We start from the raw sequence: 23,385 nt of genomic DNA, 5'->3' as shown, positions 1-23,385 counted from the left end.
TGTCCAGTGCATGGAGAGGATCCAAGTTAATGTTACAGGTGATGCTAAAAACCAACCGTCTGCCTTTGCTCCAAGGTCCAGCACCCATACCAACTTAGATCTCTGAAGGATTTGCTTTTCAAGCCAAGATGTCTTCAGTGTTTTGATCTGAAATGGCATTCTCAAATAAAACCAATAGCGGGTTGAAGAGATGCTCCAGTGCAATGATTTCAAGGAATCTGTATGGTCAATATTTCCAGGTATTCCTTATTTAAAAAAAAAAACAAACAACAAAAAAGGTTGAATGGGTTATTTAAAGATAAGTGCTTGACAGTGTTTCTAGAAAGCCGATGTATTTAAGATCTAGTTACATAAACTGCTTAATGTGAAATTGTTCTAATAAAGTTTTCCTGAGGGTGGCAGTTCAGTTTAGTTCTGCCACTCGGAGTACAGCTTTAGCCAGGAAAGCTCTGTGGATGCATATTTAAGCAGCTGAAGTTATTCTGCTGGCAGATATTTTGAATAATGCACCAGAAGAAGCATTATCTTTCAGCGCAGCCTAGATGTCATCACAAATTGTGCTTATCTCCACCAGAGCACCTGAGCGACTCGGGGAGGTTAAATACCAGGCTGGCACCTGGGGAGGGAGCAGTGCCATCTACGAACGCGCTCCAGAGCCTTGTCAGATCAGATCCTGATCAAACTTTCTTTCAGAGAAACACTTAGAGTCAGACCTGGGCATTTTCCAGTAGGAAATTTTCACAAGCGTAGCTTGTCCATGAGCTCGAGGTCATGTCCATGACCTCGCTCCTTTTTGGAGCTTATTGCTGCACAACCACTGCGAGCTGAGTGACACAAAGAGTCTTATGGCCACCTTGCCATCTTTAAAGCTGTTCTCCAGAGAAGACAATAGTAGGTATCAGTCTCTGTACATGCATATTATGCATACGTATTCATACAACATGTACTCAAAACCTGACTATTTTTTCCCATCAGGGAAGCACTCAGTAAATGAGAATTGTTTTTGAATGGAACATGGTTTGGTGTTGAGGAACATGGTTTAGGGACCCTGACAGTGCAGGGTGAAAGATTGGGCTTGATGATCTTGAGGGTCTCTTCCAACCAGATGATTCTATGAATGGGGATATAGTGAGCTGCGTTTTCTGGTCTTTGCTAAGTCTGCTAAATGCCACAGAAGATCACATTAGAATAATTGAGTGTTTGTATCTTGCAGAATTAGGTCTTTTGTGAAGCTTTGATGATAGAAGACATATTATTGTCTGGCCTTTATTAGTCCGGAGGCCTTGGTCTGTCTCAGTAGCTAATGTTCTAAAAAGCTTCCTTTATAAAATTGTATTTTGGAGCACAGCATGATTTTCTGAGAAATCTGCTTTCAGTTTTCTTAGAAAAAAAAAAAAGACATAAAGGCAACAGCAGTTGAAGACACCACCATTCAGCAGGAGTTCAACACTATGTATCCTGACACAGAAGTCAGGATACAATGATGGAAATAATTGCATTATAGGTACATTTGGGGGCATTCGCGTACCTAAATTCAAGTACATGATTCATAACATCTGCAAGGTACTCAGGTAGCTCCAATTCCACAGGTATCGAAGGTTTGACTGGAAAACTTTGCTGGGAACCTAAAATCATGAGAGCCTCTGTATACCCAGAGGCATTGCCACCTTGTCTGTGCTGAGCACCAAAGTGCCCATCCCAGACTTACGTCCACAAGAGGATAAGCTCACGCTCATGCCTAAACTCCCTCAGGATCCATGCTGGGAAGCATAAACACTGAATAGTCCTCAGCCCTGTACAGAAATGCCTGGAATTTTTTTCTGAAGAGTCTACTAAAAGACTTTTTGTTATCTTGACAAACGAAGATGAAGAGAAATCACTCACTCTGTATAAAACTGTGCCTTAGGTTCCTTGGGATGTTGGTATGTGCTTCGGTGTTAGCAACACCGGGCTCGAAGGGTTTGCCCAGAGCCAAGAGTGGGGGATTCCCTAACCTGTGCCTTTCTTTGTGCTGTGGAAAACAATGCATGCTCTGTGTGCTTACATTTGTGTTGTATTACACTCAAGCAAGCCCAGCCAGCTGGCCCGATAGCGGGGAACTGCCGCAGTGGGACTTCTCAGAATTGTTTTCTTCTCTATAAACACATTTCGCAGTTTATAGAATCATAGAATACCTCAAGTTGGGAGGGATCCGTAAGTGTGTAGCAGATGTCAGCTTGGTTCCCTCTCCAATACATTGCACAGTGGGAAAACGAGCTTCCAGTCGTGCTTGGGACCCTATTTGTAGATGTGCGCTCTAGGAAGGGTCTTGACAGCTTTGTTGACATTGCTGAACACATCTTGTCTTCGAAGGCAAGGCCTTTGAAGGCCTACAGATGGGGGAAGCAAGGACAGGCGGCCTGGGAAGAATACAGAGAAATTGTCCCAGCAACCAGAGATCAGGTTAGGAAAGCTAAAGCCCTGATAGAGTTAAATCTGGCCAGGGACATCAAGGGCAACAAGAAAAACTTCTATAGATATGTCAGCGATAAAATGAGATCTAGGTAAAACGTAGGCCCTCTCTGGAAGGAGGCAAGGGACCTGGCCACCCAGGATACTGGTGGATAAGGGAGGAACAACCATCATCATCTACCTGGGCTTGTGCAAAGCTTTCGGGTCTGGAGTCCTCAACACCAGAAGGACATGGAGCTGCTGGAGCGGGTCCAGAGGAGGGCCACGAAGATGATCCGAGGGCTGGAGCACCTCTCCTATGAAGACAGGCTGAGAGAGTTGGGGCTGTTCAGCCTGGAGAAGAGAAGGCTCCGGGCTGATCTTATTGCAGCCTTCCAGTACCTAAAGGGGGCTACAGGAAAGCTGGAGAGGGACTTTTTCGAAGGGCATGTAGTGATAGGACAAGGGGCAATGGATTTAAACTGAAAGAGGGCAGATTTAGATTGGATATAAGGAAGGGGTGGAGAGGGTGGTGAGGGTGATGAGGCACTGGCACGGGTTGCCCAGAGAAGTTGTGGATGCCCCATCCCTGGCAGTGTTCAAGGCCAGGTTGGATGAGGCTTTGGGCAACCTGGTGTAGTGGAGGGTGTCCCTGCCCATGGCAGGGAGGTTGGAACTAGATGATCTTTGAGGTCCCTTCCAACCCAAACCATTCTGTGATTCTGTGTGATTCTGTATGACAATATGCAGTCCAGAAAACGAAGGGTTAAAAAAATGTCAATACCACAGTCCCGCTGTCATCACTAAGTTTAGGCCTGCACCCAACACGCTTCCTTTAGGTTGTTAAAACAGCCAAAGACAGCAGGCGCGGCGTTGCGATGTGAAAGTCAAGCCTTCTCCTCCGCGGCGCGCAGCCGGGGCGCTGGCAGGATGTGGTGGGGGGGACGGCCGGGGTGAAACGCGCCCCGGGCTGCTGCGGGGAGGAAAATGAAACCAATTCAAGCAAGAGGAAGTAAACGGTATAAACAGCACGACGTACATGATACTGCGAATTTTTGCTTTATCGCAGCCCAGACTCCCAGTGATCGTGCAAGCATGTGTTTTCAATTGCTGTGTTGATAATCTCTGTTTTAGACAAAAAAAGAAACATCACTGAAACTGTCTAGAAAAATCCTGGCTTGAGCCGTACCTTGCAAACGGCATGTGTTGCTATCAAGTCTTGAGACACTCTCCTTCAAATCTAAGAAATAAAACTAATCATCTTTGCGTTATTAGTTGTAGACGATGGCAATAATCTTGGCCAGTTAATGATGTCTCAAGGGTAAAATGCAGACAGTTGGCATTTCATCTATTTATAATAATTTTTTAAATGGCAGTGCCATCCCTTCACTCCCACTCTTCCTCTCCCACACACACTCAGCATTTTATGAGTCAGACTGTGAAAATACCAAGAGGCTGATGCAAAGATGAGGTTTTAGAAAGTTCTTTTGTAAGGAATGCTTGAGGTGCTTTTCTTTGCCTTCCTTATTTCTGGCTATGAATGGGTCATATTTCCAAGCCACTGTCTGCAGTACAAGGGCAAGGTTTTTCTTAAATCTAAAATCTGAGGGTATTCTATGTTTAAGGTGAGGCCACAAGAGAAATACATATTTTTTGCATCATAGGACCTTTATTCTTGTAGATGTTTAGGAGTCAATGGGGCAGTTCACACGCGATCAAGCCATGTGTGTGGCTGTGGCTATAGAAGCAAGGGAGCAATCCGTGTGGAGCCACAGGTCCCGTCACTGCACTCGCTGTTTCTGCACGTTCCCATCCCCGACACAGGCAGTTTGTGAGCCGTTCAGGCGTAACATTATGATCTTGTGGCTTCATGAACAGAATCACGGAATCCCAGAATGTTAGGGATTGGAAGGGACCTCAAAGGACCATCTAGTCCAATCCCCCTGCCTGAGCAGGACCACCTAGATCAGATCACACAAGAACGCGTCCAGGCAGGTTTGGAACATCTCCAGAGATGGAGACTCCACAACCTCTCTGGGCAGCCTGTTCCAGTGTTCTGTTCCCCTTACTGGGAAGAAGTTCTTCCTCATGTTTAAGCAGAACCTCCCATGTTCCAGCTTATATACATTTGCCCTTGTCCTATCATTGGATGCCACTGAGCAGAGCCTGGCTCCATCCTCATGACAGTCAGCCTTTACATATTTATAAACATGAATGAGGTCCCCCCTCAGTCTCCTCTTCTCCAAGCTCAAGAGACCCAGCTCCCTCAGCCTTTCCTCATAAGGGAGATGCTCCACTCCCTTCATCATCTTTGTGGCCCTGCGCTGGGCTCTCTCAAGCAGTTCCTTGTCCTTCTTGAATGCAGTTAAGTAGTGATACCATTGACTGGACGGCTCCAAGGCCACAGCTTGGACATGCAGTCATATTCTAGACTCATTTATCTCATGAGAGAGGTTTATATTACCATTTTAACCCATTAACATTACTGTTTAAGAAAATACACTCGGCACGAGATGTCTTTCAGGTTTAAAGGTTCACTGGGATAGTACCGATGTGAAGAGTGCTGGGTGACCCAGTCCCCTGGCTGCAGGAAGGCAGCAATCCTAGGGGAGAAGCCCAGGTTGAAACTCTCGATCAAGTCTGAGGTCCTGCTGGGTGCTGAGATGGGGCTCCACTCTAGGGACACTGCTGTCTCTACCTGGGAAACACCCACATAGTTCCTCCTCGCTCGGCAGTCCTCAGTATGAGGGGTGGGCATGCTGCCTTCACCTCCCACTGCTCTGAGATGTGGCTTTTTGAGTGACTATCCAAAAGGATGACTATCTCTGCCCTGGTTGGAGAAAAATTGAAGTGTGAGTTTGTGTCTCTGTAACAACAGCAGTCCGTTTTACAGGTCTCTCTTTATTTATTTTTTTTTTAGTTTATATTTACAGGGTAAGCATTTAGATTAAACAGAATCACATCCTTCTTTGCTCTCTTCCACCCCCTCAATGCCCAAGCAGCAAAACTCTACCTGTTACCTTGCAAAATATCTTCATCTTTGCATAATGGGTAGACAAAATAGCCTTTTGAGATGTCTTAGCCCATAAACCCTAGAGAAAGCTCTTGCAAAGGCATCTGATCACAGAGCCCATCCCTGTGGCTTTCCAGGTAGCACCTGGGCTTTTTGGTGGAAACTCTCCAGACTAAGTATTGTTTCTTTGGATTTGTCCATGTGTGTTACGCACCACTGTCCTAGACCTGACTGGAACATCTGCTTTGCTGATGTAATGGTGCAAATGCTAGTATCAGCTAAACTTACATTTAGTAGCTTTCCAAATATTTTTTTCTTGTTAGAGTTTGTTTCCCACAAATACAGCAAGACGTTTCTAAAAAAAATCCATATAAGACATCGTTTTGCACCAGGGGTGGGGGTGAGGCGAGATAGAGAGAGATGGAGAGAGAGAAAGATGGTGCAGGGCTCTTTCTGGATCTCAGTAAGAAAGGCTCAACAGCAAATAGATGAATAAAACAGCCATTTTAGTAAGATAGGATAAAGAGAGGAACACAGACCGTGAGTTACTATCCATGTTACGTCTATCTAGTAACTAAGTCATGTCCCTTCAAACACCGAGTACGTTTGCACAGCATCAGACGGGCCCTGGATGGATTTTCCCATGGCAGATCCCTCCCAGGAGAGGTTTCTCCTTTTTGGTTCTTTGAGCTTTTAAATAATTTCCTTACGAGAAGAAAACTCTATTCCTAAAGGACGTTGGCAGGAGAAGGTCTCACTGTATGTTCAGACAGGGGCAAGGGCAGGCGGGTGGCACGGTCTCGCTGGTACCGCCTGGGGGCTGCCCTCAGGCTTGGCTCACCTCTGAAATGAAGTCATTCAACATACTGGTGGTAGCAGAAAGGAAAATGGGGGAAGTACTTTCTGTTGTTGTTTTCAAGTGGAGTGACTGGTCTTTTAGAAAACTTTGGGCGTTTCACGTGTTGGAGTGGAGCTTAAAAACTGTCCCAAGGGGAATTTTGCCAAATGCAAATTTTCTATTATGGAAGAATTATAGCATATCACATAGAGGTAGGATGTTAATAGGTACCTAATCTTACTGGGTGTCATCTCCTGTTCCTGTGCTTTCCTGTTCTTACAAAGACTCAGTCTTTCCCGATTTCCAAAGCTGCCAGGCACTCTAATGTCAGCCCACGTTAGACTGACCCATACACTTCTTTTCTGCCTTGTCGTGTCCAAACTGAAGATTCGCTGTGGGTGAAGCAGACTGAGGGAACTGTGGTTACAGCCAGGGAGGAAGTCTGTAGCAGCGTCAGGGCCACGGCTGAGTTTTATTTTGTAATATTCACTGGCTTTCTTCCAAAAGACATGCTCTCTCCCACAGTCTCCTGCCTTTGCTCTTTGCAGAAGTTTCATTTCCTACATGGTGGAGCAAATGAAGCAAGGAGCCTCATTAATTCCCAGTCTTGCTTCTTTTTCTTATCACTGTTCTCACCATATGACAAGATCTCTGTTAAAAAAAAAAAAATAGAAGAACAACATTTAATTAAAGGTTATCTTCCATTGCACATACACAAGGAACTGAATTAAGACTGCATGGAGGGTGTCATTTATAATTCTACAGTGTTTAATCTCAGTCTAGAGCATATTGTGTAAGTGCTATATGTACGAGCATGGATACGTATCGATAAGCATTGTCTCCGTATCGATAAGCATTTATACATACAAGTCCTCGGTGAGGAAGCTGGAAAGCTGGAGAGGGACTTTTTACAAGGGCATGTAGTGATAGGACAAGGGGCAATGGATTTAAACTGAAAGAGGGGAGATTTAGATTGGATATAAGGAAGAAATTTTTCACTCGGAGGGTGGTGAGGCACTGGAACAGGTTGCCCAGAGAAGTTGTGGCTGCCCCATCCCTGGAAGTGTTCCAGGCCAGGTTGGATGAGGCTTTGGGCAACCTGGTGTAGTGGAGGGTGTCCCTGCCCATGGCAGGGGGATTGGAACTAGATGATCTTTGAGGTCCCTTCCAACCCTAACCATTCTGTCATTCTATGATTCCATAAAGATGGATAGGCAGGGTCTCACTCTGGATCCATGCATGAGTTCTTCCTGGTGGCACACTCCGTCCTCCCCCTTCGGAAGGGCTCGTACTCGATTATTTTGGCAGGATCTTGGCTGTGCAAACATAGACGGCAGAAGGATTTTCAACAACCTGAAAAATGCTGTTTGTCGTCCAAGCTTGAACGGAGCCCCACGGAAGGCAGGCAGAGCACTTACCACCGCTCCCCTCCAGCTTGCAAAGGCTTGCTATGAGACAGAGGTACCAACTGAGCTCCTCCAAAAAAAAGTCAGATATTATTTGCAATAGGAAATATTAATCAAGCTAAACAGGTAACTCCTCACAACCTACACATACAAGTTGAGTTTGCTCTCTCATATCATCCTTGGTGCTGAACTAAGTCATGGCAAAAGACAGGGAAACTTCTTCAGAAGAACAATTTTGGTACGCTAAGAAATGTGATAAGCTTAGAAATGTGTTCTCTTCTTTTCTCTATGGATACACAATGGCTTTTAGAAGCAAGTGTAATGTTTAAACACATCACAGCTGATACAGTGGCACTAATTACATCTTACTGAGCATCACTGATTGACAGCTGTTTGTTCCTAAATCCTTTTTAGAGCTTTCCCTTCTTAACATTTCTTGTTAGGACAGTACTAGGTCTCAGACAGTACAGGTCCAGTGTAAATAATACATAAACTGGACACAAGCTGTGTTTTCCTTCCAGTCCTCAAGACTGCCTGTGAGCAAGGTTAGAGGGCAAGATGGTAAAGATGAGAATGTTTTCCTACTCTCTGGCTGATGTTGCTTGTAGGAACGAAGCTGCTGCGCTTCCGTTCTTTGTCTCCTCCCATTTTATGTAGCTTCCACAATTTTGTGGGTGTCCTTTATCCTTCTGCCTTTTTCTGCTTATTATAGCCTGCCAATCTCGTGGAAACAAGAAAACTGTCTCTCCAACTTCTTTCTCCTTGTGGAACAAAGCATTCGTTCACCGTGGCTTTGCACCTCACAAAGATGGCAAAATGATGTACAGTTATTACTAGATCAGAAAAGGAGTTTGTGCTCGGTTTGCACAACAGCAGGTGATTATGCCAAGTGCAAACTGCTGTACAATTCGACCCGGTGTTTCTACATACATGCCCAGCTAGCAAGGGTAAGTTTTACTGGACGTTTTCCAGCAGAAAGTATTTGATCTTGTAGCTTGTACTTTGAAGTTTGTTGAATAGGTCTCAATCAGAGCTGTAGGATTGGGCTCAGCATATTCAAAGTGGTTTGAATCATAGAATCATAGAATGGTTAGGGCTGGAAGGGAACTTCAAAGGTCATCTAGTCCAACCCCCCTGCAAGGAACAGGGATATCTCCAACTAGATCAGGTTGCTCAGGGCCTCATCCAACCTGGCCTTGAACGTCTCCAGGGATGGAGCATCCACCACCGAAGCTTTCAAGGTTATGTCTTTCTTCCATTTCCAGGCCCAATGGTTTCAAATCATCACGCTCCACCGTAGCTGAAGTGATTTATATGTCTTAGCAGTGCTGCAAACTGCAGTCTTCTAACCTGGAACTCTCCCTGCAAGGTATTAATGCTCCCCAATGATTTCGAATCACTTTGCACACTGTAAAAAGGGCCACGTGATTAACACCCTGAAAGAATTTAAATCCCAGGCATGTAGAAAGCCAGGCTGATACAAACCACAAGATGTATTATTTTGTACCTTCGAATGTAAAAGGTATTTCCCGAGCGTTTTGCTCTATGATTTGGCTAAACGTGTCAGAGTCTGTAAAATTACTCTTTGCCTCTTAACTTCAGCAAGCTCTAGTAAAAAAGCCAGGAAAATCGGTGGGATTTTTTTGGCGGAAAACACAAACTCTGCCACTATTCTATCATGCTTCCCTAAACTATATACTGTCTGTGTTTCTCACTACCCTTTCTTCTCTCCTTTTTCTTCTCCGTGGGCTGTACAGAATTGCCTGTTCAGCATGGAGTATTGTTTACAAAGACAAGGGGATGGCTCTGAGACCACACAAAGCAGATCCAAAGCTGCCTTCAGAGACTAGAGTAAATCCACTGGATTTCTCCCTCCTCCTCCCTTTCTGTGATCTGGTAAAATGAGGGGACATAGAGTAAAAGAGCGTGTGAGGTTGGATCAGTGGGTGTCGGTGTGTTGGTTGGAAGCAGATGGACCTTCCAGATTTGTTGCCAATGGATACAAAGGTATTTGCACAGGTGGAGTAAGAACAGTCCAGGGTGGAAATTCTCCAGTTTTCCTTTTTTTTTTACAAAAATGCAGAACAGGCTATCCTCTTACTTTCTGGAAAGAGAAGGGCAAGAGCTTATTGCCTTCTCTGACTAGCTGCAAGCACAAAATCTGTCCCCTCTACCCTGTGCACATAAATACCACTTTCACTCACGTTAGGTCTGTCTGGAGGTGAACTCCTCCAGCCAGGTTCAAATTCTTGTCTCTCCTCATGTTCCTTTTGCTCTACCACATCTTTGTTTCCCCATACAGCTGGAGTCTCTGCTGGTATATATAACCTCAGAACTACGATGAGCTCTAATTGCTGCTGCTGCGCCAGTGACTTCAGCCCCTGAACCCTTCTCTCCTTTTCTCTCAGCATTCCAACACAACGTCCTCCTGACACTAGTCTCCTGAATTTGGATCAGCAGAGTTTTGCCAGTGAGCTAGTAATGTCCACAGAGACCTATTCCTTGGCATTAGCCCTTCTGAATGTAAGTGCCAAAATCTCTGTTTGCCTTATCCCATCAAACTGGGGTTAAATTCTGCTGTCGGCACATTGTGGCTACATCTCTACAGTCAATCGGAATTGGCTGGATGGTCACTCTCAAAGAGTTGTGGTCAACGGTTCAATGTCCAAGTGGAGGCCAGTGACGAGTGGTGTTCCTCAGGGGTCAGTACTGGGACCAGTGCTATTTAACATCTTTGTTGGTGACATGGACAGTGGGATTGAGTGCACCCTCAGCAAGTTTGCAGATGACATCAAGTTGTGTGGTGTTGTAGACACGCTGGAGGGAAGGGATGCCATCCAGAGGGACCTTGACAGGCTGGAGAGATGGGCCTGTGAGAACCTCATGAAGTTCAACAAGGCCAAGTGCAAGGTCCTGCACGTGGGTCGGGGCAATCCCAAGCACAAATACAGACTGGGCGGAGAATGGATTGAGAGCAGCCCTGAGGAAAAGGACTTGGGAGTGCTGGTGGATGAGAAGCTCAACATGAGCCGGCACCGTGCACTGGCAGCCCAGAAAGCAAATCGTATCCTGGGCTGCATCCAAAGCAGCGTGGCCAGCAGGTCGAGGGAGGTGATTCTGCCCCTCAGCTCTGCTCTCGTGAGACCCCACCTGGAATACTGTGTTCAGCTCTGGAGTCCCCAGCACAAGAAGGACATGGAGGAAGGAAGAAGTCCTTGGAGAAGTCCATGGAGAAGGAGTGAGTCCAGAGGAGGCCATGAAGATGGTCAGAGGGCTGGAGCACCTCTCCTATGAAGACAGGCTGAGAGAGTTGGGGCTGTTCAGCCTGGAGAAGAGAAGGCTCCGGGGTGATCTTATAGCAGCTTTCCAGTACCTAAAGGGGGCTACAGGAAAGCTGGAGAGGGGCTTTTTACAAGGGCATGTAGTGATAGGACAAGGGGAGTGGATTTAAACTGAAAGAGGGCAGATTTAGATTAGATATAAGGAAGAAATTTTTCAGTCTGAGGGTGGTGAGGCACTGGAACAGGTTGCCCAGAGAAGTTTTGGATGCCCCATCCCTGGAAGTGTTCAAGGCCAGGTTGGATGAGGCTTTGGGCAACCTGGTGTAGTGGAGGATGTCCCTGCCCATGGCAGGGGGGTTGGAACTGGATGATCTTTGAGGTCCCTTCCAACCCAAACCATTCTATGATTCTATGATTCTATGATTGAATCACATTCAAGGGTATGATGGAAAGGCAATATCAGCTACGTACAATACTTGTTCTGCAAAGAGCAAAGCTCTTTTGATAAAACGATCCCCTGTGGCTCTGGGATTTCAGCACCAAGCCCGAGAGCAAACAAGCTGAACCACACAGTTCTTTTGTAGCACATAGAATTGCTGATGTGTCAGTAGGGTAAATCAACTGTCAGCTCCCCAGAGGATGAGGTTTGGCCAAGCATCTTGTTTTCTCTGCTAAGTTTGATGTTGTTTTTTTTTAAAAAAAAATATTTATTTATTTATTATATTTTCCTTCTTTGTTCTACGGTGAGAGGAAAGGGCTACAAGCTGAACAATACCTGCGTGCTTATTTCAAGACAGGCAGTCTCTACAAGCTGTGAGTCTATGGAATGAACTGAGTTATAACAACAGGAGCACGATGTTTTTATTGATCTGCCTTTGAAAAGGACAGAGTCAGCTATGAGACCTGTGAAGCATCTACCATGATACCTCTGAGTTCAAGGAATGTCCAGGCTATTGATTTTATTTTTTAATGCAAAACTTTTAATCTGCGCCTGTGTTTGAATGCACACCATACAAAATGTTGAAAATAAATGAAACATTAGCTCATCTTCAAAGTTTTTCACTGTCACTTTTTGTGCCTGCTATTTTGGCACTATTGAAGCAACCAGAAACCCCTAGAACTATGGCGTGGGGCTCCTCAAGACTGCAATTCCTCTCAACAAACAAAGAACAAGTTACAAGAAGCCAAAAGTTAGGAAGTGCAACCTGCTCCTGGCAAAAAGCAGGGTCTGGCTGCCCCAGAGAGTCTGTGGGACGTCAGTACAGGTGGGCTGATGCCCTCCTCTCTTCCAGAGGAGCTAGCTTGAGTCTGGCACCGTGGGAGATCAGTTTCGTTGCCCAAGTGAAGCAGGATGGAAGCTAGCACACTGGAGAGTTTGGGTACCTGTTTCCTGGCACTGGCCCCAGCTCTTTCTGTGACAGCCTGATGACTCGTTTTTCCTGTATTATGTCCTGGTTTCGGCTAGGATAGAGTTAGTTTTCTTCTTAGTAGCCAGAACAGTGCTGTGTTTTGGATTTAGTATGGGATTTGGTATGAGAAGAATGTTGATAACACGCTGATGTTTATAGTTGTTGCTAAGACATCAAGGACTTTTCAGCTTCCCATGTTTTGCCAGTTACAAGTGCACAAGAAGCTGGGAGGGAGCATGGCCGGAGCGAAGGACTCACAACTCCTAGCTTAGGATTTGAGTTTGCTCTTAGGATTGAGGCCCAAATTGACCAATGGAATATTGCATATCATGCAATGTCATGCTGAGTGTATAGATGAGGGTTGGCTGGGAAGTTTTTTCCTTCTCTTCGGATCTCTCTTCAGACCACTCTATTTGGATCTCTCTTCGGGGCTGTTGTTCTTCTGGGATTTTTATTATTGTTATTTTTATCATTATTACTTTTAATTTAATTTTATTATTATTACTAAGTTATTCTTATCTCAACCCATGAGTCCCCTTCCCTTTACCCCTCCAATTCACTTCCCCATCCCCCGGGGGTGAGGGAGGGTGAGCGAGCAGCTGCATGGTGTTTAGTGTCCGGCCGGGTTAACTGCGACAACGTAAGATGAGGGTAGTAGTGATTACTTGGCGGGGTGAAATGATGATTAATTCATCTTTGTTTCTGCAGTCTGATGTGTAGAGTGCAATTAGTTGCAATTCCTGCAGACATCCCCCCAGGCAGGCCATTTTTGGGCTGCTCTCGGCAGTGTGAGTGCGAACCCCAGCAGACGTGGCTGCTTTCAACTCTTCCTGAAGCAGGGAGGGAGGTGCCTGGATTTTCCCTTCCTCAAGCCCCACACAAAAGTGGTTGTTTGTCTTTTACCTGAAGGCTTAGTGCAGATGTGAGTGTTTTGAAATCACCTGGTTAACCATTGCCCAGGTTCTGGGCTGGCCCTGTGCATGGTGATGAAGATCCAGTGGATGTGAGCTGGCAGCTGTAGGTGGCCAATTGCATCACAGGTTGCCCAGGAATCATAGAATCATAGAATGGTTTGGGTTGGAAGGGACCTCAAAGATCGTCTAGTTCCAACCCCCCTGCCATGGGCAGAGAAATCCTCCACTACACCAGGTTGCCCAAAGCCTCATCTAACCTGGCCTTGAACACTTCCAGGGATGGGGCATCTACAACTTCTCTGGGCAACCTGTGCCAGTGCCTCACCACCCTCAATGTAAAAAATTTCTTCCTTATATCTAATCTAAATCTCCCCTCTTTCAGTTTAAAGTCATTGCCCCTTGTCCTATCACTACACGCCCTTGTAAAAAGTCCCTCTCCAACTTTCCTGTAGGCCCCCTTTAAGTATATCATGCTTGTCTTTCAGCAATGCCTCCCATGAAGACAATTTTCAATCTAATTGTAACAAAATTCTTCAAATATAATGAAACATAATACAAAAACATTGTGATGGCAGCAATATAAACCAGCACAGCAATTAATAAGAAAAGGCTATGGGCCATTCATGTGTATGCTCCCATTAACTCACCTTCATTCTGTAACTTCATTCTTTTTCCTGTTTCACTGCAAAAGTTTTGCAGGTCTGGACATTAAATCTATCTGACTTTTGTAACAAAGTAGTGAACAGCACTGCAATCTAAATCTAAACTCAATACCTGACAGAACTACTCTTGCTCATTAGAGATGAGGTAACTTAGAAAAAAAAAAAAAAGTTCAGCTCTTCGAAGAAACTTCAGCTATTCTCAGTGTTTCCAAAGACTGAACATCACCTTCACTCTCTCTGCTCTTCTGATCACGTGCCAGGGGCTATCCTCCAGAAATTCTCTATGGATTCGCTAGAACTGGTTGAGTACATTGGATGTCGTCTCCTCTCCTCTCCTCTCCTCTCCTCTCCTCTCCTCTCCTCTCCTCTCCTCTCCTCTCCTCTCCTCTCCTCTCCTCTCCTCTCCTCTCCTCTCCTCTCCTCTCCTCTCCTCTCCTCTCCTCTCCTCTCCTCTCCTCTCCTCTCCTCTCCTCTCCTCTCCTCTCCTCTCCTCTCCTCTCCTCTCCTCTCCTCTCCTCTCCTCTCCTCTCCTCTCCTCTCCTCTCCTCTCCTCTCCTCTCCTCTCCTCTCCTCTCCTCTCCTCTCCTCTCCTCTCCTCTCCTCTCCTCTCCTCTCCTCTCCTCTCCTCTCCTCTCCTCTCCTCTCCTCTCCTCTCCTCTCCTCTCCTCTCCTCTTCTCCCTTTTGAGCTTCCAGGTTGCCCTGAGAGCTTTTTTCCAAAATTCCTCTGAAATTATCCGAGGCAAGCTCTGCTGTGCCCAGCAGCAGGGGCTTTGAGAGAGACCCCAAGGTGTAACACTTGCTGCCTGGATGGTGGCTCCATGCAAGCAGCCCAGGAGGACCTGCCTATCCGAGAGGGAGGAGGTAAAGCCGAGCACAAGTTACGGTGTGACTAAGCACAGGGAAGACAGTGCTGGGAAAATCTAGGATCTTGCTGGTGGCTGGCTGTGCTGGACCCCCTTCTGAGACACTGTCTCCAGCTTGCTGGGTTCTGCCTTGTTCAAGGAAGCAGGATTTTGTATGCTATTTGTAAACAAGTGGAGCTGTGTCAAAGCCACCCGCCTCTCCCATTACTCTTCCTAGCAGAAAATAAATACAGAACTTTGAATTTTGGCTAAGCATTCGGGTTAAAACACAAAAAGAAGAGGAACAGTAATTTAAATACACAAGGTGTGTCTGATTCTCTTCAGGCATCCTGCAAGACTAATTTTCTTTTCTTCTTTACCCCCTACCCGAGATTCACTCAGGAATGTAATTCCTTTTGGAAGCCATTCTTCTTTGGTATTTCTGGTTGTTTGTTTGCGTTTTTTTTTTTTCCCTTGGAACTTGCCATTTGTGGGAAATACTAATAATTTCTGAGTTTTTTATGATTTGGGCCAAAACTGAAAATGAAAAGAAAAAAAGCTCACTGTCCATGAACTGGGACTATGACCTTTTCAGACAGCTGTATCTAAATAGAACACTCCTGAATTAAGGTATGCATTTTTGTGTAATTTCAGGATAGCATTCTGAGGCTTTCAGAAGTTGCTCTGTAAATGCATGCTGCTGTTGATTTTTCAGCGTAAGGCTTGATTTCATCCATGGATTTGAAGGCATTTTGTGAAGGACAGTCATATCACGGTCCTTATTCTGTCAAACGGGAGATTTTAAACTAAAGAAAGAGGATGATTTGCTCAACATCACACCATAAACATGTGGAATTGCTGGGAAGAGAAGGCAGATCTCCTGGAAGGAAAGTCAATATTCACAAAAAATACCCAGTGGTCCTCATCTCAGTATCTCAGCATGAACCGACGGTTTAATTGGCTGTGTACATGATTTTGAGGCACTAATACAGGGTCTATTGGAATTGAAGCTATTTCTGAGTGACCTCTCTCGAAGCTTGCAGTTTCATTTATTTGGGGTTTTATTACTGTATTTACAGCATCCCATTTGTCTTGTTTTGTTGGCCTGTAGGAGAACAGAATTTACTATTCTGCAGACCTGAGTCTATACAAAGAATGACAGACTATCTATCGGCAGATAAAACTGGAAAAATATTAAATAACTAAGCTACCTTTGGCATTCTCTGACTCAGGTTAGATTAGCATAGAGGGAAAGGTCAAAGTACCTGCGAATTCCTTCTCTCAGCTGGAGGGAAGTGAGCAGAAATCTCGGCGGCTGAAGGACATTTCTTTGATGGGAAATTTTGACTGATAATATAATAGAATGAGCTGGGAGAAGAAAGAGGGGAAGGAAAAACTCCATTGATGTAAGTTAAATGTAACTGCTATAGCTGTAAGACAGTTGGTTTTGTCTCCATTTAATGTTAATGAAAAAGGTTTGAAAGTAAAACAATTAGTTGAAAAATTGATTTAAAAACAATTATTTGGAAGAGATCTGTGAATGACATCATATAGGCTAAGAAAAGATTTTCCGAGTTTAACATCTAATTTTTTTTTGCATTGCTTTCATACAGCTGCAAATTATATCTCCCCCTTTGTTACAAAACATCTTGTTCAAAGTAATTTTTAAAAACCTCACAGGTGATGTTTTGGTGAACAACAGAGCTTGAAACCAGAACTGGAAATTCCCTGAAAACCCAGATAGTCTTATTTGCTTTTTAAATGAGAAACTATGGATTTCACAGTTTTGAAAGCAAATGATTGGGATCTGGATCCTCAATCCAGGCTTCAGAGGCTCGTAACATTTAGTACACAAATTTTCTTTACTTTCCTGTGCCATCAATTCCTTACGAACTCCTTAACAGCAGCACCATCTCCTCTCCTCTCAATTTGGGAGGTCCACGTAAGAAAAAGCCAGCGGCAGCGTTGCCCTAGGACCCCTAAGCTGCCCAGCACAGATCAGCTTCTGTGGTCACAAGCAGACCCAAGGAAATGGGCTCCCTGCTGGCTCGGGGTCTTTGTAGGGCTGACATATACTGCAGGCTCTTCTTTGGCATCCACTCATTTTTTATAAGGCACTGGACTCGTGGCTGCTATCACTGGTGGCTTTAAGTCACAATTTGACCCATATGCTGGAACACAGAATTTGGTGGAGGCTGGCAGCAGGGTAGCGATCCAGTACCTGGCGTTATTCAATCGTACCAGCCCACATCTCCCAGGAGTCTGGGGAAAAAAAACCAAAAGCTCACACAGACCTATAAGCTATTCTATGACAGATTTAAAGCTTGGAATATGCCTTTCTGTAAAACACACTTACCCCTCGCTATACTTAGGCACGTTCTCAGAACGATCAGTCTGGATTAGCTCTTAAAATAAAACTAAACTCACAGCAGCAGCAGCAGCCGCCTCGACAGGGTTGTCATCAGCAGGACCCAGAGTCGGTGCCTGCTGAGGAGAACAGCTGGTGTGGAGAAATGAATAGCCAGCCATTGTCCTGGCACCTGGCCGGCACCGGCTCCCGCAGCCGGAGATGAAAAGTAGGGAGACCACGGAGACGACTGGTGTGTTTTTCTGGAGAGGCGTAAATTAAACGATAATTGTGGCAGAAGTGTAAGATGTTTAAGAATTATGTATAAAGGAGATGCGATGAACATGATCTTCTGCTCCCCCCCTGTCAAAGAAAGCTTTTTAGCTCTCTTGTCTTAGGGACAGAAAGACATTGGAGGGGGTCTTTTCATCAGATGGAAAAATGGGGAATAGCCAGATCAGGGAATGCAAATGAGCCTCCCAGCACGCTGGACGAGACTCTAATCCTCATTATCCTTTGTGGACGCAGTGGTGGTTTTGATTGTGGCTTTTGTCAGCTAAATGCAACAGAGACACGACTGGTACATGAGGCCCATCTGCTTGTAGGAGCGGGGACGGTGGAGAAGAGCAAGCGCCGAGCTCAGCCTGCCCTGCTGCTTGCAGCGGAGGGCATCCGCAATTATTCCAAACATCGGCGACGTCTTCCGACATGGAACATGGAATAACTGACCGGTATCACCACGCAGGGCTTTACTTTGTGACTGGGAAGGGACAGGGAAGCCTGTTTCATAGATTTCATAGATTTCTAGGTTAGAAAAGACCTTAGCGATCATCCAGTCCAACCATCCCTAATCTCCCATTAAACCATAGAATCATAGAATCATAGAATCATAAAATGGTTAGGGCTGGAAGGGACCTTCAAAGGTCATCTAGTCCAACCCCCCTGCAAGGAACAGGGACATCTCCAACTAGATCAGGTTGCTCAGGGCCTCGTCCAACCTGGCCTTGAACGTCTCCAGGGATGGAGCATCCACCACTTCTCTGGGCAACCTGTTCCAGTGTTCTACAACTCTCATGGTAAAAATTTTTTTCCTAATATCCAACCTGAATCTACCTCCCTCTATTTTAAAACCATTACCCCTTGTCCTATCACAACAGGCCCTCCTGAACAGCCTCTCCCCATCTTTCTTGTAGGCCCCCTTGAGGTACTGGAAGACCGCTATAAGGTCACCCCGGAGCCTCCTCTTCTCCAGGCTGAACAGCCCCAACTCTTTCAGCCTGTCCTCATAGGAAAGGTGCTCCAGCCCTCTTATCATCTTCGTGGCCCTCCTCTGGACCCTCTCCAACTGGTCCATGTCCTTCTTATGTTGGGGACTCCAGAACTGGACGCAATACTCCAAGTGAGGTCTCACAAGGACAGAGTAGAGGGGGAGAATCACCTCGACATATCCTTAAGTAGTTCATCCACCCTTTTCTGTTGCACTGGCCGTGCTCGGGAGGCTGGAGAAATGCTGTGCCCATGCTGCGGCCGCAGCTGCACTGGTCCCAGTACTGGGAAATAAGGTCTGGGGTGGCGGGAAAGGGGTTTCAGCACGAGCTGAACATCATGCTCACGCTTTGCTGGAGTCAGGGCCTTCACTTTTGATGGCTGGCGCTCAAACTCACTTGAGCACGAGGGACTGCACACTCCACCACTTTCCTTAATTTCACGTACTGCTCTGCAGCCCTTGGCAGTTTCCCTACCAACTCCTGTTCAACGCAATCGCAATCAGGAATGGCAATTAGTAACAGCAGAACCCATCTCCTGAGATCTCATCATAAATCCCCAAACTCAGGCGTTGACACACAGTTAGTGATAACAGGAGACCGATCCCCTGCCTGTGTCTCCCCTCAACGCAGGAGACAGATCCCAGGGGTGGCAAACGTTTCCCCACCGGATGTTTGGAAACTCAATCCAGTTTTTCAAAAGTAAACACCACAGAAGCAATATGAAGACTTCTCCATCCCTTTCTCCTCCAACTGTTGCTATACCACCTTCCTACAGACGCCGAGAAAACTTGCCCGTGTGTCGCTTGGGGCCTTTGCAAAAAATGGCATCCATTATTCAAAGAATGAGTAAGAGCTCACAGATTACATGTTGTGTTTCCTTTTTTTTTGTGTGAAGAAAAGCCTGGAAGAAACGCCAGCAACTTCTTTGCAATAAACACTCGTGGAGAACCGGAAAAATTTCCAGGTTGTGGATAATTTTTGTGTTTTGCAACTTCCCACAAAAAGGATATTTTTCACCGACGCATGATTCCCTTGGAAAATCTGTGCACTGCCTGTCATCTCAGCAATAACTATATGAAATTGATACAATTTCCTTTACCAGTTACCCACTTCTGAATAGCAGCAGTGAAGGTAACAAGTGCCACCAATTTTCCTTTCCGTAGCTGCAAAAACTTCAAATGTGCTGCTTTAGAACCGAAGCTCCCAGGACTTGAAAACTACTCGAGGTTTTGCAAGAGTCTGTGTTCAGCCAGTTGCCACACAGCATTTCTGAGCTGAGAAGCTCACATTTTCTGATTAAACCACCATTCCCTGGCAAACCTCACTGACCAGCTGTGATGAGAACAGCCTGCTTGCCGTTATTGCACACTAAGGACGGAGAAAGACGCTTCGGGAAAGCCAGCTTTTATTGTCTTAAAATTTGGAAGGATTCACATAACACTACTTACAAAAAATTACAAGTGGCTTGTAGGACCAAAACTACTTAGAGAGAGTAGGCAGAAGAACCAAAGTCACTTCATCTCTTGCTATCTGAGTTTCAGCCAAAGCCATTGAGGAAAGGGGAGCTGCAGCACAGACATTCCCAGGAATTTGGCTACAGGCTTTAATACAGGGGATGAGAGGCGAAAGACCACTGTGGCACTGGTGGAAACCACAGATGGGGACCGTGGAGGGTCTCATCTCTCTTCTGAGAGGGTATTTTTGAAAGATAACTAACTGGAGCCTCGAGGTGAGTTTTTAGTGTCATCTTAAGCAGCTGAGTGAGCAGCACCCTGTTATCTGGAGGGGTGACAGTAATAACTAGCAATAAAATAAACTGGTCAAAGTGCTCTATTTCGTCTCCCACAAAGGATATTTTGTTTTCATTTTGTGGTTTTCGGTAGTTCTATTTGATCAGCTTGAAACTGGACTTGAATGAACATTTTAAAGTTGCGCAGGAGAACCGCAGAGGTCCGAGCTTGAGTTTTCACTGTTTTAATCTAATTCTCTCTTTTTAACTCTATGCTTCCACAAAAGTACCTAAATAGAAAGTTTATAACACGGGATATTTGTATGAAGCATTTCAGACAGGAAAATCCCAAAATGATTCACAACCCCTTCCCATTAGCGCTCTCTCACACTTTTTGACAGCCATGGAGTGGAGTATGGAGCGTGCTCTCTCTCTGTCAGCAATTTAAGTAAAATGGCACTATTTTATCTACTCCCATTTCTTGTCCATTGAGTCTCTTTTCAGAGTATGACCCTGATTTCAAGTGTCTAGTCTGTATCTATTGAGAAATTCTTGTTTGTTCCTATACCATCATACTGATTAGGTGCAGTCATTTATTTCTGTTATTGGTGTTTTCAAGCTCGTTTTTTTAACCTCAAAGAAGATTACACCAAGAATGAAATACTGGCCAATATCTGTAAACCCAAAATACATTGCTTATGGGAATTTTTCTTCTCAGTAGAAAACAGTCTGAGCACATATTCTCCAAGTCCCTTGATCCTTTCTATGTGCATCTCTTTTGAAGTATACAAATGTCACGCTGTTTACGCTACTACAGCTGGGTGTTAAGGTGCCTTTTATGTTCTGAATCAAAATTCAGTGAGATTGAACAATTTGTGAACATCTGCAAATCAAGTAAGCCAAGGTCAGCTTTCTGTGACTGCTGCTGGCCCTTTGTATAGGGAAAGAAATAAAATATCAAAAATTACAAACAAATAAGAATAAAAGGCTGTGAAAGGTGGCTTGTTTTGCTAACATCTTCCTCATTTATTTGTTAAAGGAGGAGATCATATCAATTCTGATACAGGAACTCCTGAGAAAGTATGATAAATGGAAAAGATCCAAGTGTGAACAGAAATCCGGTTGAGTTTTTCAAAATTTGAGTGAATAATGGAATTACTTACCTGGCTTTAAAAGAATTACTTACCTGGCTTTTTTTACTTACCTGTTAAAAAACAACTCACTTCAGAGTGAAATGGTCACATCTACTCTGTGCGCTACATACAGAATGAAAAAGAGATGCTTATGTTTGAGCAGTGGAAAACAAGGTTTCTGCAAAGGATTGGACTGTGGAGGAAGAATTTGCAGTACCAGTTGGTGTGGACTAATCGAGCTCGTCAGCAACATGCATCTCCAGGACAAGTTCTGGCTGATGATGTGCAGTAAGGACCTGCAGACCCAAGCAGAGACACCCTGCTTCCGTGGCACAGGGACTGGGCCTTTGCCGAAAGGCTGGTGGAGACCCCGTCATCCTCACGTGGAGGGATCCTCATGACCCCACAACCAACCACGGCTCTAAGTAGGAACGTGCATGTACCAGGGGACTGTGCCAGTCTAGGTCCCCTGCTAGACCAGGCAAGGGAAATTAGGCAGCATACATGGTAGCACTGTAGTAGCAGTTGAGATGAGTTTCTCTGTCCAAAACTAGTACGTACCTTGAGCCTTCCCCTGCCTGGCATGTCTGCTCCTACTCACTGCTCTGCCAAAAACTTGCCCTAGGTCATGAACATGGCTCACGGCTGGCTCAGAGCTGCGGGAATCTCTGCATCACCTGGATGAAGGCCATTATCTGTGCTACTCCCTTTCTGATTCCACAGAGGGTTTTTTTGGTGCTGACCACAGTCATGCCCTTAAAGATGCCCAGTTTGTCTTTATCAAGTCAGCTCAGAGACATCATACCACTTCAGACAGGAAATTTCACCTTGCTGCAATTACCCAGGACCCCTCTTCAGTCCTCCTGCTGCGATTCACAACCCTTCTGATCTTTGTTAACTGACATAGGTCTTTGGTTCAGGAAGTCACATAGCTACAAACCTGTCCTCAGCAATGTTAACAAGACGCCTTTCATTTGGGTAAGCATTTAGCGATGGTGCTTTGTTCCCATGGAGAGCTTGTCACTACTTCATTAAGTAGATCTGAACAAGAAAGGCTGGAGAGGACAAGAAAGGCTGGAGAGGTAGACTCCTCTGTGCGAGCCTGCAGGTATTTGCCACACTTCTGGAAGACTTTTTTCACCTCCAGAACATGACGGCTGATCTCCATGACTATTGAAACTGCCATGAATTACTTGATCTCTGCACGTATTTCTATGATTTCATCCCGAAGAGGTCTCACCTGCACATCAAACAACCCTCACAGAGCATAAATGCTGCCTGGACATTACCAAGATTTGACCTTGCAAACCAGGAAGCTTAAATTTTGCAAAGCTGATGTTTGAGACGTTACGCTCTTGTACCCGGCCACGGCGTTTAAGTGGTTACTCCTCCAGCTCCACTGACGCATGGTAAATAGCTGCTTTCCTGGCTCAAACTGAATTATTTAGTCCAGCACTCCACACTCACTCCGGACATGAGAATCAGGCCCCTATTCTGCATCCATGGGGTTTTCACTGTTTTATAGGAACATGAAGACTTGAAAAGATTTCCTTGGAGGTCTGACCCCTTGTTACTGCAGGCAAGCACATTTATGAGCCTGTGAGCACGGTAGTGGAAAGGATTCATTTTTCATGGTTTTGGAAACCTAAAGAATCAGGGGTGAAATCTGCTCCTGCCAAAACAAATGGAAATTCTGCAATTCAGATGGCTGGGATCAAGATTTGCCCAAACTTACAGCCTCAGGATTTGGCCACGCTTTCTCCATTCCTCTGATTTCTAGAAAGAAATGGAATTTAGAAGCTTCAAAGCTGTGAACTAAGGTAGACAGGACATTTAGCTATGGGCACGCAAGATACAGAAAAGCATATAATTTCACAAGGTTTCCACCAACTCAAGAAACTGCTTTAAAATGTCTCTAAAATGTTGGTATCTGCAGGCAAAGAAACTAGGCCATGTGACTCAAAACTTCTTGTGATAGCTGCTTCAAAGAGTATTTGAAATTACAGCAGCTAATTTTCTTGGAACGCTAAGGCACTGGCTACAGATACAAGACGATCCAGGATGTACGTCCTGTTTCTAACAGGAAGAAATGCGGGAACTGTTCCAGGCAAA

Source organism: Tauraco erythrolophus, chromosome 2 (assembly GCF_009769465.1).
Source record: "Tauraco erythrolophus isolate bTauEry1 chromosome 2, bTauEry1.pri, whole genome shotgun sequence".
Lineage (NCBI taxonomy): Eukaryota > Metazoa > Chordata > Aves > Musophagiformes > Musophagidae > Tauraco > Tauraco erythrolophus.
Note: the sequence above shows the minus strand (reverse complement) of the source record.